At 42.7% G+C, this 13,509-nt stretch overlaps 1 long non-coding RNA gene across 2 annotated transcripts in view; it reads right to left on the bottom strand.

Moving 5' to 3' along the window:
* The window catches only part of LOC111555754, a 62,218-nt gene that overhangs the window by 42,801 nt on the left and 5,908 nt on the right, over positions 1-13,509 (bottom strand). For both annotated transcript variants that reach the window (XR_002735634.2, XR_002735633.2), the window contains exon 2: positions 9,470-9,547. This is a non-coding gene — a long non-coding RNA (uncharacterized LOC111555754). The remainder of the gene's footprint in view (positions 1-9,469; positions 9,548-13,509) is intronic.

The raw sequence follows: 13,509 nt of genomic DNA, 5'->3' as shown, positions 1-13,509 counted from the left end.
ATCTATCTATCTATCTATCTATCTATCTATCTATCTATCTATCTATCTATCTATCTATGTGTGTGTGTGTGTGTATTCACACTTTAAGTTCTGGGATACATGTGCAGAACATGTACGTTTGTTACATAGGTATACACATGCCATGGTGGTTTGCTGCACCCATCAGCCCGTCATCTACATTAGGTATTTCTCCTAATACTATCCCTCCCCTAGCCCCCCACTCCCCAACAGGCCCTGGCGTGTGATGTTCCCCTCCCTGTGTCCATGTTTTCTCATTGTTCAACTCCCACTTACAAGTGAGAACATGCGGTGTTTGGTTTTCTGTTCTTGTGTTAGTTTGCTGAGAATGACGGTTTCTAGCTTCATCCATGTCCCTGCAAAGGAGATGAACTCAGCCCTTTTTATGGCTGCATAGTATTCCATGGTGTATATGTGCCACATTTTCTTTATCTAGTCTATCACTGATGAGCATTTGGGTTGGTTCTAAGTCTTTGCCATTGTGAACAGTGCTGAAATAAACATACGTGGGCATGTGTCTTTATAGTAGAATGATTTATAATCCTTTGGGTATATACCCAGTAATGGGATTGCAAGGTCAGATGGTATTTCTGGTTCTAGATTCTTGAGGAATTGTCACACTGTCTTCCACAATGGTTGAACTTATTTACACTCCCACCAACAGTGTAAAAGCATTCCTATTTCTCCACATCCTCTCCAGCATCTGTTGTTTCTTGACTTTTTAATGATCACTATTCTAACAATGGAGTTTTCTAAATATACAATCATGTCATCTGCAAACAGAGACAACTTGACTTCCTTTCTTCCTATTTGAATACCCTTGATTTCTTTCTCTTGCCTGATTGCCCTGGCCAGAACTTCCAACACTATGTTGAATAGGAGTGGTGAGAGAGGACATCCTTGTCTTGTGCCAGTTTTCAAAGAGAATGCTTTCAGTTTTTCCCAATTCAGTATGATATTGGCTGTGGGTTTGTCATAAATAGCTCTTATTATTTTGAGATACGTTCCATCAATACCTAGTTTATTCAGAGTTTTTAGCATGAAAGGCTGTTGAATTTTGTCGAAGGTCTTTTCTGCATCTATTGAGATAATCATGTGGTTTTGTCATTGGTTCTGTTTATGTGATGGATTACATTTATTGATTTGTGGATGTTAAACCAGCCTTGCATCCCAGGGATGAAGCCGACTTGGTCATGGTGAATAAGCTTTTTGATGTGTTGCTGGATTCAGTTTGCCAATATTTTATTGAGGATTTTCGCATTGATGTTCATCAGGGATATTGGTCTGAAATTTTCTTTTTTTGTTGTGTCTCTGCCAGGTTTTGGTATCAGGATGATCCTGGCCTCATAAAATGAGTTAGGGAGGATTCCCTCTTTTTCTATTGTTTGAAATAGTTTCAGAAGGAATGGTACCAGCTCCTTTGTGTACCTCTGGTAGAATTTGGCTGTGAATCCGTCTAGTCCTAGACTTTTTTTGGTTGGTAGGCTATTAATTACTGCCTCAATTTCAGAACTTGTTATTGGTCTATTCAGGGATTCGACTTCTTCCTTTTTTAGACTTGGGAGGGTGTATGTGTCCAGGAATTTATCCATTTCTTCTAGATTTTTTTTTTTTTTTTTTTTTTGAGACAGGATCTTGCTCTGTCGCCCAGGCTGGAGTATAGTGGTGCGATCTCTGCTCACTGCAAGCTCTGCCTCCCAGGTTCATGCCATTCTCCTGCCTCAGCCTCCCGAGCAGCTGGGACTACAGGCACCTGCCACCACACCCGGCTAATTTTTTGCATTTTTAGTAGAGACAGGGTTTCACCATGTTAGTCAGGATGGTCTCGATCTTCTGACCTTATGATCCACCCGCCTCAGCCTCCTGAAGTGCTGGGATTACAGGGGTGAGCCACCACGCCCAGTCATTTCTTCTAGATTTTCTAGTTTATTTGCATAGAGATGTTTATAGTATTCTCTGATGGGATCAGTGGTGGGATCAGTGGTGATATTTGTATTTTGTATTTCTGTGGGATCAGTGGTGATATCCTCTTTACCATTTATTGCATCTATTTGATTCTTCTCTCTTTTCTTCTTTGTTAGTCTGACTAGTTGTCTATTTATTTTGTTGATCTTTTAAAAAAAACCAGCTCCTGGATTCACTGATTTTTTGAAGGGTTTTTCATGTCTCTATCTCCTTCAGTTCTGCTATGATCTTAGCTATTTCTTGTCTTACACTAGCTTTTGAATTTGTTTGCTCTTGCTTCTCTGGTTCTTTTAATTGTGATGTTACAGTGTCGATTTTAGATCTTTTATGCTTTCTCTTGTGGGCATTTAGTGCTATAAATTTCCCTCTAAACACTACCTTAAATGTGTCCCAGAGATTCTAGTACATTGTGTCTTTGTTCTCATTGGTTTTAAATAACTTATTTATTGCTGCCTTATCTTCATTATTTACCCAGTAGTCATTCAGGAGCAGGTTGTTCAGTTTTCATGTAGTTGTGCAGTTTTTAGTGAGTTTCTTAATCCTGAGTTCTAATTTGATTGCACTGTGGTCTGAGCGACTGTTTGTTATGATTTCTGTTCTTTTGCATTTGCTGAGGAGTGTTTTACTTCCAACTATGTGGTCAATTTTAGAATAAGTGTGATGTGGTACTGAGAAGAATGTATATTCTGTTGATTTGGAGTGGTGAGTTCTGTAGATGTCTCTTAGGTCCATTTAGTCCAGAGCTGTGTTCAAGTCTTGAATATCCTTGTTAATTTTCTGTCTCCTTGATCTAATATTGACAGTGGGGTGTTAAAGTCTCCCACTATTATTGTGTGGGAGTCTAAGTCTCTTTGTAGGTCTCTAAGAACTTGCTTTATGAATTTGGGTGCTCCTGTTTTGGGTGCATATATATTTGGGATAGTTAGCTCTTCTTGTTGCATTGATCCCTTTACCATTATGTAATGTCCTTGTCTCTTTTGATCTTTGTGGGTTTAAAGTGTGTTTTATCTGAGACTAGAATTGCAACCCTTGCTTTTTTTTGCTTTCCATGTGCTTGGCAAATATTCCTCCATCTCTTTATTTTGAGTCTATGTGTATCTTTGCACGTGAGATGGGTCTCCTCAATGCAGCACACTGATGGGTCTTGAATCTTTATCCAATTTGCCAGTCTGTGTCTTTTAATTGCAGCATTTAGCCCATTTACATTTAAGTTAATATGTTATGTGTGAATTTGATCCTGTCATTATGATGCTAGCTGGTTATTTTGCCGTTAGTTGATGCAGTTTCTTCATAGTGTTGATGGTCTTTACTTGGTATGTTTTTGCAGTGGCTGCTACTGGTTGTTCCTTTCCATGTTTAGTGCTTCCTTCAGGAGCTCTTGTAAGGCAGGCCTGGTGGTGACAAAATCTCTCAGCATTTGCTTGTCTGTAAAGGATTTTATTTCTCCTTCACTTATGAAGTTTAGTTTGGCTGGATGTGAATTCTGGGTTGAAAATTCTTTTCTTTAAGAATTCTTTTCTTTAAGCATGTTGAATATTGGCCCCCACTCTTTTGGCTTGTAGGATTTCTGCAGAGATCTGCTGTTAGTCTCATGGGCTTCCCTTTGTGGGTAACCTGACCTTTCCTTCTGGCTACCTTTAACATTTTTTCCTTCATTTCAACCTTGGTGCATCTGACGATTATGTGTCTTGCAGTTGCTCTTCTCGAGGAGTATCTTTGTGGTGTTCTCTGTATTTCCTGAATTTGAATGTTGGCCGTCTTGCTAGGTTGGGGAAGTTCTCCTGGATAATATTCTGAAGAGTATTTTCCAACTTGGTTCCATTCTCACCGTCACTTTCAGGTACACCAATCAATGTAGATTTGGTCTTTTCACACAGTCCCATAATTCTTGGATTTCATAGTCCCATATTCCTTTTCATTCTTTTTTCTCCAATCTTGTTTTCTCACTTGATTTCACTAAGTTGATCTTCAGTCTCTGATATCCTTTCTTCCGTTTGATCAATTTGGCTGTTGATACTTATGTATGTTTCATGAAGTTCTCGTGCTGTGTTTTTCAGCTCCATCAGGTCATTTATGTTCTTCTCTAAACTGGTTATTCTAGTTAACAATTCCTCTAACCTTTTTTCAAGGTTCTTAGCTTCCTTGCATTGGGTTGGAACATGCTCCTTTAGCTCGGAGGAGTTTGTTATTACCCACCTTCTGAAGCTTACTTCTGTCAGTTCATCAAACTCATTCTCCGTCCAGTTTTGTTCCCATGCTGGCAAGGAGTCATGATCCCTTGGAGGAGAAGAGGCATTCTGGGTTTTGGAATTTTCAGCCTTTTTGCACTGGTTTCTCCACATCTTCACAGATTTATCAACCTTTGGTCTTTGATGTTGGTGACCTTTGGATGGGGTCCCTGAGTGGACATCCTTTTTGTTGATGTTGATGCTACTCCTTTCTGTTTGTTAGTTTTCCTTCTAACAGTCAGGCCCCTCTGCTGCAGGTCTGCTGGAGTTTGCTGGAGATCCACTCCAGACCCTGTTTGCCCGGGTATCACCAGCGGAGGCTGCAGAACAGCAAAGACTACTGCCTATTCCTTCCTCTGGAAGCTTCATCCCAGAGGGGCACCAGCCAGATGCCAGCCAGAGCTCTCTTGTATGAGGTGTCTGTCGGCCCGTGATGGGAGGTGTCTCCCAGTCAGGAGACACAGGGGTCAAGGAACCACTTGAGGAGGCAGTCTGACCCTTAGCAGAGCTTGAACACTGTGCTGGAAGATCAGCTGCTCTCTTCAGAGCTGGCAGGCTGGAACGTTTAAGTCACTGAAGCTGCACCTACAGCTGCCCCTTCCCCCAGTTGTTCTGTCCCAGGGAGATGGGGATTTTATCTATAAGCCCCTGACTGGGGCTGCTGCCTTTTTTTCAGGGATGCCCTGCCCAGAGAGCAGGAATCTAGAGAGGCAGTCTGGCTACAGCGTGGATTTGCAGAGCTGCAGTGGGTTCCACCCAGTCCAAACTTCCTGGTGGCTTTGTTTACACTGTGAGGGGAAAACTACCTACTCAAGCCTTAGTAATGGTGGATGCCCTTCCCCCCACCAAGCTTGAGCATTCCAGGTTGACTTCAGATTGTTGTGCTGGCAGCAAGAATTTCAAGCCAGTGGATCTTAGCTTGCTGGGCTCTGTGGGGGTGGGATCTGCTGAGCTAGTCCACTTGGCTCCCTGGCTTCAGCCCCCTTTCCAGGGGAGTGAATGGTTCTCTCTTGCTGGCATTCCAGGTGCCACTGGGGTATGAAAAAAAAACTCCTGCAGCTAGCTCAGTGTCTGCCCCAGTGACCACCTAGTTTTATGCTTGAAACCCAGGGCCCCGGTGGCCTAGGCACCAGAGGGAATCTCCTGCTGTGCAGGTTGCGAAGATCAGGGGAAAAGCATAGTATCTACGCCAGAGTGCACCATTCCTCACGGCACAGTCCCTCACGGCTTCCCCTGGCTAGGGAAGGGTGTTCCCCAATCTCTTATACTTCTCAGGTGAGTCAACACCCCACCCTGCTTCAGCTCGCCCTCTGTGGGCTGCACCCACTGTCTAACCAGTCCCAAAGAGATGAACTAGATACCTCAGTTGGAAATGCAGAAATCACCCACCTTCTGCATTGATCTCCCTTGGAGCTGCAGACTGGAGCTGTTCCTATTCAGCCATCTTGCCAGCAATCCTTTTGTGTGTGTGTATGTGTGGGTATGTGTGTGTGTGATGGAGTCTCGCTCTGTCGCGTAGGCTGGAATGCAGTGGCGCAATCTCAGCTCAGTGCAACCTCCGCCTCCCAAGTTAATGTAATTCTTCTGCCTCAGCCTTCCAAGTAGCTGGAATTACAAATGCACGCTGCCACGCCCAGCCCATTTTTTTTTTTAATTTTAGTAGATACGGGGTTTCACTGTGTTGCCCAGGTTGATCACAAACTCTGAGCTCAGGCAATCCACCTGCCTCAGCCTCCCAAAGTGCTGAGATTACAGGCATGAGCCACCATGCCCAGCCAGCAATCTATATTTTAATAAGCCTTCCACATAATTCTGATGCATGCTCTAGTTTGACAACCACCACTTGAATTCATCCTCCCTTAACACACAGAAGTATCAGGTGTCCCTCCTCATGTATGAAGCCATATTGGTGTCTCTCCTGGCTGGGCTTGTCCCATTAGCCCACTGTGGGAATTAGATGTAATTCTCTACCTCTCTTAACCAGGGTCCATGATGGAGACTGCTAATTGTTCCCGAGGGTCCATGCTACTCTTCTTCCTACATTACAATCACTGGCCATCCCTACATGCTGTCACAACTTTTAGCAAATCATACAGTTTCCCAGCAAGAAGTGATGCGTCCAATCCTCTCTGGCCTCTAGCTATGGCTGTGCAAATAATTGGTTTGGACCAATAATGTGTGGATGGAAGTGATGCATTCAACTTCCAGATTGTATTATTTAAAATAAACAAGCAAGCAAGCAAAAATCTGGCTGCCTTCTTCTTCCTCTTTCCTTCCCAACCGGAATATTGATATGGTATTTAGTGTGAGGGTGAGGACCTCATCTTAGGGGATGGTGGTGCAACAAGATAGATGAAACCTAAGTCCCTGGATGCTTGTAGATCAGAGCTGTCCCAATAACCTAAACTATCTTCTTCTGGACTACTGTGGGAGAGAAATCAATGCACTGCAATCTTGTTGGAAGTAACGTATTTTTCTTTGTTACACAATCTACCCTATATCTTCTTTAGAAGACAAAGCTTCCTTCCTAGAACTTCAACCCTATATCCTTTCCTAAGGTTGAGATTTCATGCACTCATTCCCATAAACCTACCTATCTTAGTCCATTTGTACTTCGAAAACAAAATGCCACAGATTGGGTAATTTATAAACAACAGAAACTTTTCACAGTTCTGAGGACTGGGAAGTCCAAGACCAAGGTGCCACCAGGTTTAGTGCCTGATGAGGGCCCAGTCTCTCGGCTACCAAGATGGTGCCTTGTTGCTGTGTCCAGGAGTGACAAACACTGTGTCCTCACATGGCGGATGTATAAAAGAGATGCAAGTCCTCTCAAGCTCTTTTGTAAGGTAATTAATCCCATTCATGAGGGCTCTGCCCTCATGACTGACTCACTCCCTAAAGGCCTCCACCTCTTAATACTCTCACACTGATGATTAAGTTTCAACACATGAACTCTGGAGAACATTCAGACCACAGTATCACCTTTTATATATTTCCCCACCAAAGACAGTTGCTACTTTCCATAAAGTACTTCTATTCCAGTAATGATGAGCTATGTAATTTTCCCACTGAGGACATCTACAAAAGCCAGACAAATGTATTTGTTGAAAACTCATAAAGGCACAGAAGAACTAGCAAGGCACTTTAAAATAACTAGGCTAAGATAATGAAGAAGAGGAGAATCTGGAGAGGTGTCTTTGGGCTTGTTTTTCCCCTGAAGCATTTGCCAATTCTAGAACAGGTAACTGAGAGTCTGAGTAAGATTTATAACGGTCTTGACTGGCTAAGAAAATGGAAAAATGAGAGTCAAAGCCAACCAAGGGTAGAAGAGAGGTGCTGGTAACTCCCCACTTGAGACTGGGGCCTGAAGGGCTGCATTTTAAGCATATTTTAAGCATAAGGGTGAAGTAGAAATAGAATATCCTTGTAGGGACACAATCTAGTTTTGAATCATTGTAATCACTGAAATTGGATTAAGATGATCCTGGATTATGAGGCCTCCTAGGTGCCTTCCTAAAGCGAATATAATTCCTTCCAGAGGAACTTAATCCTGAACCTCAAATTTGTCCACCATTTTTTTCTCAAATAACATCTGGCATAGGATAAAAAATAACCAAGTATTTAAGGAGACAAGACTACATGAATAGTAACAACAATAACAAAATATTAAGAGCAAGGATAAAGTGGATGCCACTGCTAATTAAGAGGCAGAAATGGGCATCCAGAAATCACTTTCTGAAAAGAGCTTGTCGGGAGAAGAGAATGTGATGTTTAGAAAGATGCCCCTCAAAGCTAATGCAACCAGGCACTTTTTTTTCTGTTGCCCAGGCTGGAGTGCAGGGGTGCAATCACAGCTCACTGCAGCCTCAACCCCCTGGGTTCAAGCAATCCTCCCACCGTGGCCTCCCAAAGTGCTAGGATTACAGGTATGAGCCATCGCGCCCAGCTTTAGGAACATTCTTAATTAGCCATCATCAAAGCTACAGTTCTTTCAAGTTGTTCTTCTACCATCAATCAGAACAATGCTTAATTAAGGTATTCTGAAGAGATACTGTACTTCCTTCATGGATGTGCTAGGGAGCTATCTATAGCCCATTCAAAATATTCTATATGCAAATAAAAAGTTTAAGCTGTACAAAAATTCACTTTCCTGCCTTTCTCAAAGCGGTGGTATTCATGGCAGTCTTTGAGAGAAAATGGAAAACAGAAAAGGAAACAAAAGGAACAAAACTGGAGGCATCACACTACCTGACTTCAAAATATACTACAAAGCTATAGTAACTAAAACAACATGATACTGACAAAAATACCAGACACACAGACCAATGGGACAGAATGGGGAACACAAAAATAAATTCACATACTTAGAGCCAACTGATTTTCGACAAAGGTTCCAAGAAAGCACAATGGAGAAAAGACAGTCTTTTCAATACATGGTGATGGAAATTGGATATCCACATGCAGAAGAATAAAGCTAGACCCGTATATTTTACCACATACAAAAATCAAATCAAAATGGATTAAAGACTTAAGTGTAAGACCTGAAACAATAAAACTAGTAGAAGAAAACATAGGGGAAATGCTTCATGACATTGTTCTGAGCAAGGATTTTTTTGATAAGACCCCAAAAGCACAAGCAACAAAAAGAAAAATAGACAAATGAATTATTTCAAATTAAAAAGCTACTGCACAGCAAAGGAAACAATCAATGGAATGAAGAGACAAGTTGCAGAACAGGAGAAAATATTTGCAAATCATACATCTGACAAGGGGTTTATATCAGAATATATGAGGAACTCAAAAGCTAAATAATAATAATAATGATAATAATCTGCCAGAGTATGGTGGCTCACACCTACACTGCCAGAACTTTGGGAGGCCAAGGTGGGAGACTCACTTGAGACCAGGAGTTCAAGACCAGCCTGTGCAAAATAGTAAGACTCTGTCTCTACAGAAAATTTAAAAATTAGCCAGGCATGATGGCACACACCTTTAGTCTTAGCTACTGGGGAGGCTGAGGTGGAAGGATCGCTTGAACCCAGGAGTTTGAGGCTGCAGTGGGCCATGATTGCACCGCTGCACTCTAGCCTAGACAATAGAGCAAGAATCTGTCTCAAAAAAAGAAAAACTGGTATATAGATACAATGGAATACTATTCAGCCATAAAAAAGAATTAAATCCTGTCATACACAACAACATGGATGAACCTGGAGGACATTATGTGAAGTGAAATAAGCCAGGCATAGACAGACAAATACCTCATGATCGTGATCATACGTGGAATCCAAAGAAGTTGATCTCACAGAAGTATTGAGTAGGACAGTGGTTACCAGATGCTGGGGAGGGGAGGACAGAGAGAAAATAAAGAGAGGTTGGTCAACAAGTACAAAGTTACAGTTAGATAGGAGGAATAACGGCTGGAGTTCTACTGCACAGTAGAGTAACTATGGTTAACAATATTACATATTTTAAAATAGCTAGAAGAGAGAATATTGAATGCTCTCATCACAAAGAAATGATTTAGGCAGAGCAAGATGGCCGAATAGGAACAGCTCCAGTCTCCATCTCCCAGTGCGAGCGACACAGAAGACCGGTGATTTCTGCATTTTCAACTGAGGTACTGGGGTCATCTCACTCGGGAGTGCCGCACAATCCGTGCGGGTCAGCTGCTGCAGCCTGACCAGCGAGAGCTGAAGCAGGGCGAGGCATCGCCTCACCTGGGAAGTGCGAGGGGGAAGGGAGTCCCTTTTCCTAGCCAGGGGAACTGAGACACACAACACCTGGAAAATCGGGTAACTCCCACCCCAATACTGTGCGGTAACACCGGCACACCGGAGAATATATCCCACACCTGGCCGGGAGGGTCCCACGCCCACGGAGCCTCCCTCCTTGCTAACACAGCAGTCTGCGGCAATCTAACCGCAAGGCAGCAGCGAGGCTGGGGGAGGGGCGCCCGCCATCGCTGAGGCTTAAGTAGGTAAATAAAGCCGCTGGGAAGCTCGAACTGGGTGGAGCTCACAGCAGCTCAAGGAAACCTGCCTGTCTCTGTAGACTGCGCCTCTGGGGACAGGGCTCAGCTAAAGGAGCAGAAGCCTGTGCAAACGCGAACGACTCTGTCTGACAGCTTTGAAGAGAGCAGTGGATCTCCCAACACCGAGGTTGAGATCTGAGAAGGGGCAGTCTGCCTGCTTAAGTGGGTCCCTGACCCCTGAGTAGCCTAACTGGGAGACATCCCCCACTAGGGGCAGTCTGACACCCCACACCTCACAGGGTGGAGTACACCCCTGAGAGGAAGCTTCCAAAGCAAGAATCAGACAGGTGCACTCGCTGTTCAGCAATATTCTATCTTCTGCAACCTCTGCTGCTGATACCCAGGCAAACAGGGTCTGGAGTGGACCTCAAGCAATCTCCAACAGACCTATAGCTGAGGGTCCTGACTGTCAGAAGGAAAACTATCAAACAGGAAGGACACCTATATGAAAACCCCAGCAGTACGTCACCATCATCAAAGACCAGAGACAGATAAAACCACAAAGATGGGGGAAAAGCAGGGCAGAAAAGCTGGAAATTCAAAAGCTAAGAGCGCATCTCCTCCTGCAAAGGAGCACAGCCCATCGCCAGCAACGGATCAAAGCTGGTCAGAGAATGATTTTGATGAGATGAGAGAAGGCTTCAGTCCATCAAACCTCTCAGAGCTAAAGGAGGAATTACGTACCCAGCGCAAAGAAACTAAAAATCTTGAAAAAAGAGTGGAAGAATTGACAGCTAGACTAATTAATGCAGAGAAGGTCATAAACGAAATGACAGAGATGAAAACCATGACACGAGAAATACGTGACAAATGCACAAGCTTCAGTAACCGACTCGATCAACTGGAAGAAAGAGTATCAGCGATGGAGGATCAAATGAATGAAATGAAGCGAGAAGAGAAACCAAAAGAAAAAAGAAGAAAAAGAAATGAACAAAGCCTGCAAGAAGTATGGGATTATGTCAAAAGACCAAATCTACGTCTGATTGGGGTGCCTGAAAGTGAGGGGGAAAATGGCACCAAATTGGAAAACACTCTACAGGATATCATCCAGGAGAACTTCCCCAACCTAGCAGGGCAGGCCAACATTCAAATTCAGGAAATACAGAGAATGCCACAAAGATACTCCTCCAGAAGAGCAACTCCAAGACACATAATTGCCAGATTCACCAAAGTTGAAATGAAGGAAAAAATCTTAAGGACAGCCAGAGAGAAAGGTCGGGTTACCCACAAAGGGAAGCCCATCAGACTGACAGCAGATCTCTCGGCAGAAACTCTACAAGCCAGAAGAGAGTGGGGGCCAATATTCAACGTTCTCAAAGAAAAGAATTTTAAACCCAGAATTTCATATCCAGCCAAACTAAGTTTCATAAGTGAAGGAGAAATAAAATTCTTTACAGATAAGCAAATGCTTAGAGATTTTGTCACCACCAGGCCTGCCTTACAAGAGACCCTGAAGGAAGCCCTAAACATGGAAAGGAACAACCGGTACCAGCCATTGCAAAAACATGCCAAAATGTAAACACCATCGAGGCTAGGAAGAAACTGCATCAACTAATGAGCAAAATAACCAGTTAATATCATAACGGCAGGATCAAGTTCACACATAACAATATTAACCTTAAATGTAAATGGACTAAATGCTCCAATTAAAAGACACAGACTGGCAAACTGGATAAAGAGTCAAGACCCATCAGTCTGCTGTCTTCAGGAGACCCATCTCACATGCAGAGACATACATAGGCTCAAAATAAAGGGATGGAGGAAGATATACCAAGCAAATGGAGAACAAAAAAAGGCAGGGGTTGCAATCCTAGTCTCTGATAAAACAGACTTTAAACCACCAAGATCAAAAGAGACAAAGAAGGCCATTACATAATGGTAAAGGGATCAATTCAACAGGAAGAGCTAACTATCCTAAATATATATGCACCCAATACAGGAGCACCCAGATTCATAAAACAAGTCCTTAGAGACTTACAAAGAGACTTAGACTCCCATACAATAATAATGGGAGACTTCAACACTCCACTGTCAACATTAGACAGATCCACGAGACAGAAAGTTAACAAGGATATCCAGGAATTGAACTCATCTCTGCACCAAGCGGACCTAATAGACATCTATAGAACTCTCCACCCCAAGTCAACAGAATATACATTCTTCTCAGCACCACATCACACTTATTCCAAAATTGACCACATAAGTGGAAGTAAAGCACTCCTCAGCAAATGTAAAAGAACAGAAATTATAACAAACTGTCTCTCTGACCACAGTGCAATCAAACTAGAACTCAGGACTAAGAAACTCAATCAAAACCGCTCAACTACATGGAAACTGAACAACCTGCTCCTGAATGACTACTGGGTACATAACGAAATGAAAGCAGAAATAAAGATGTTCTTTGAAACCAATGAGAACAAAGATACAACATACCAGAATCTCTGGGACACATTTAAAGCAGTGTGTAGAGGGAAATTTATAGCACTAAGTGCCCACAAGAGAAAGCAGGAAAGATCTAAAATTGACACTCTAACATCACAATTCAACGAACTAGAGAGGCAAGAGCAAACACATTCAAAAGCTACCAGAAGGCAAGAAATAACTAAGATCAGAGCAGAACTGAAGGAGATAGAGACACAAAAAACCCTCCAAAAAATCAATGAATCCAGGAGTTGGTTTTTTGAAAAGATCAACAAAATTGACAGACCGCTAGCAAGGCTAATAAAGAAGAAAAGAGAGAGGAATCAAATAGACGCAATCAAAAATGATAAAGGGGATATCACCACCGACCCCACAGAAATACAAACTACCATCAGAGAATACTATAAACACCTCTACGCAAATCAACTAGAAAATCTAGAAGAAATGGATAATTTCCTGGACGCGTACACTCTTCCAAGACTAAACCAGGAAGAAGTTGAATCCCTGAATAGACCAATAGCAGCCTCTGAAATTGAGGCAACAATTAATAGCCTACCCACCAAAAAAAGCCCAGGACCAGATGGATTCACAGCTGAATTCTACCAGAGGTACAAGGAGGAGCTGGTACCATTCCTTCTGAAACTATTCCAATCAATAGAAAAAGAGGGAATCCTCCCTAACTCATTTTATGAGGCCAACATCATCCTGATACCAAAGCCTAGCAGAGACACAACAAAAAAAGAGAATTTTAGACCAATCTCCCTGATGAACATTGATGCAAAAATCCTCAATAAAATACTGGCAAACCGGATTCAGCAGCACATCAAAAAGCTTATCCACCATGAT

Source organism: Piliocolobus tephrosceles, chromosome 2, assembly GCF_002776525.5.
Source record: "Piliocolobus tephrosceles isolate RC106 chromosome 2, ASM277652v3, whole genome shotgun sequence".
NCBI classification, from domain to species: Eukaryota; Metazoa; Chordata; class Mammalia; order Primates; family Cercopithecidae; genus Piliocolobus; species Piliocolobus tephrosceles.
The sequence above is the reverse complement of the archived record's forward strand: the minus strand, read 5'-3'. Positions and strand labels throughout refer to the sequence as shown.